The following is a 2,536-nucleotide window of genomic DNA, read 5'->3' as shown; positions in this document are numbered from 1 at the left end:
GAGATCAGCCCGGCCAACATGGTGAAACCCTATCTCTACTAAAATATAAAATTCACTGGTTTGTGGTGGTGCTTACCTGTAGTCCCAGCTACTCAGGAGGCTGAGGCAGGAGAATCGCTTGAACCCAGGAGGCAAGGTTGCAGTGAGCTGAGATCATGCCACTGTTCTCCAGCCTGGGTACAGAGTGAGACTCTATCTCAAAAAAAAAAAAAAAAAATGGTTAATGAAAATAACAGTTAACATTTATTGAGCACTTACTATGTATCAGGCACTCTTCTAAACAATTTCTCTTCAAATTCACTGAACCCTTACTTTGAATATCTCTTTATGGTAAGGATGTTATTTTCATTCTTCAGCTCAGAAAACTGAGACTCAGAGAGCTACGTCGCCAACCACGCCGCTCAGCTATTAATGGCACTGCCATGATTTCTAACCAGCAGGCTGGCTTCAGGGTATACCAGTTAGCCACTGGGCTCTGCTGCTGTGGAGGGGATAATTCACAGACCTTGTGATTACCTCATAGTGCAGCTGGTACTGCAAATAGTAGGTACTCAATAATGTAAATTCCCCATGCACACCCTCTGCAGTTATTGCCATGCAGGTCTGCCTTCAGGCTGTTCTGAAAGCCAGTTCCTATCTGAAATGCAGACACCTCTCCAGCATCTCTGTGCCTCATCACTCCCAGCAGGCCTACCCTGAGCCCCCCAGGTTCCCCCTCTGTGGGATGGACCAGTAGGGGCACAGCCATTTTCCCTTATAAGGACATGTTGCCTGGGTCACTCTCAGGCCAGAAGGGGAATGTCCTGTGGCCTGGATAGGGGAAGTGACATTCTCCTAGTCACACAGCGATTGAATGGAATACCTGTGGCCAGAACCCTAACACACTTCCCAGACCACGTATCCCTCCAGGATGTTAGGCCAGCCACCAGGTCTGCAAAGAACTAGGTACATGAGGCAGATTAGCAGCAGTAAACTTGTGTACCTGCAGTGACCAGCCTGCTCAGGTCATGAACAAAGCAGGATGAATGCAAATAGCAGTGAGCTGCAAAGTGTAGCCCCCTGGCTCCCTCCTGTCTGGCCAGCTGTTACTCATCTCAAATTGAGGATCAAAGCCCCTTGAAAATGAGATCCACCATGACCAGATTTTCCAGCTTTTCTAAAGACGCCAGTCATTCTCTTTTTAATGTAAATGTCAGCATTTTTTTTTTTTAATGAAAGACTACCATGCAGACCAATCTTAACAGGTCTATAGGCCAAAGCCAGCATGAGGACCATCAATTTTCACCTTCTGCAGGAGGCCTTAGTCAGGCCTGCTGTTAGCTGTCGCTGCAAGGAGGTGTCTAGCTATTCTCTCAAACTGCAGGGGCCCTGGACTGGAGGCAGCAGACCTGAACTCAAATGCCAACTTTGCCACTTACTGTGCTGTGTGACCTTGGGCAAGACACTGTCCCTCTCTGAAGTTGTGCATCCTCTGCAATAATGAGGGTAATACAGTATCTACTTTAAGGACTGTTTGAGGATTTAATGAGATAATGCATATAGAGTGTTCAATAAGCAATAGGTAAATGCTCACACCTCGCTCCCTCCTACCTGGGGTGACAGCTCTGCCGAGTGAGCCCCTGTCTGCTCACATCTGATTGTTGAGACTTCTGATGCTCACCAGGCCACCCTGGCCTGGATCCCATCACATAGCAAACTTCAGGGTGTTGTGCTGGTCAGACAGAAACAGTCCTAGAAGGCAGCCACCAGCATCTGCCCAGTTTCTGCACAGGCACTAGGGAGCTGGTCGGATAAGGACCAGGCAGTTTGTTTCCAGAAGGCCTCGGGTGGATATGTAGGATTTGGGAGCATGGGGACATAGGGAATGAACAGGCAAAAGATATTTTTGGCTTTTCTTGGTACATGTAGGCAGTTACCTCTGTCTATATAAGGCTAGCCTGACCTCAAGGCCCACAGCATCCGGAAGGTGCTTCTGAATCATCAAAAATAGAATCAGCGTTGTTTAGGGGAATTTGTGGGTGGAGGATTCAGAGCCATAAGACAGAAGAGGAAGAGGAAGAGGTAAGCCTTCAGATCTTCCTGGAGAGCCTGGCCTGGGATCAGAATCAGAGATCCACAGAGTATTATTTTCAGGAGAGATGGACTTTTGTTTGCCATGTTGCCCAGGCTGGTCTCAAACTCCTGGGCTCAAGTAATCTGCCCACCTCAGCCTCCCAAAGTGCTGGGATTACAGGCGTCAGCTACTGCACCCAGCTGCATAGAATATTAGAGTCATTGAATTCTTCAGCCTTCTTCAATGTTGCCACTGTCCAGATGGTTTGAGAATATAGAGAAGCAGCCAAAATTTTCCTATACTGCTGATGCTATCCAATAGCAACAGTATGCGAGCCAACTCGAACCGTATGCACAATTTAAACTTTTCTAGTAGCCCTACTCAAAGTCCACTGATTCAAATGTTAGTCTCATCTAAAAACATTCTCACAGAAATATCCAGAATAATGCTTGACCAAATATCTGAGCACTAGGCCCAGCCAAG

At 47.2% G+C, this 2,536-nt stretch overlaps 1 protein-coding gene across 1 annotated transcript in view; it reads right to left on the bottom strand.

Moving 5' to 3' along the window:
- Window positions 1-119, bottom strand: part of OCSTAMP (osteoclast stimulatory transmembrane protein) — a 10,148-nt gene extending 10,029 nt beyond the window's left edge. Inside the window, 1 exon segment of the mRNA XM_017878058.1 lies at window positions 77-119. The gene's annotated coding sequence lies outside the window, so the exon portion shown is untranslated.
- Between the last annotated feature and the right edge of the window lie 2,417 nt (window positions 120-2,536).

This window comes from Rhinopithecus bieti, unplaced genomic scaffold (genome assembly GCF_001698545.2).
Source record: "Rhinopithecus bieti isolate Rb0 unplaced genomic scaffold, ASM169854v2 scaffold_10347, whole genome shotgun sequence".
Lineage (NCBI taxonomy): Eukaryota > Metazoa > Chordata > Mammalia > Primates > Cercopithecidae > Rhinopithecus > Rhinopithecus bieti.
This window is presented reverse-complemented; position numbering and strand designations above follow the sequence as displayed.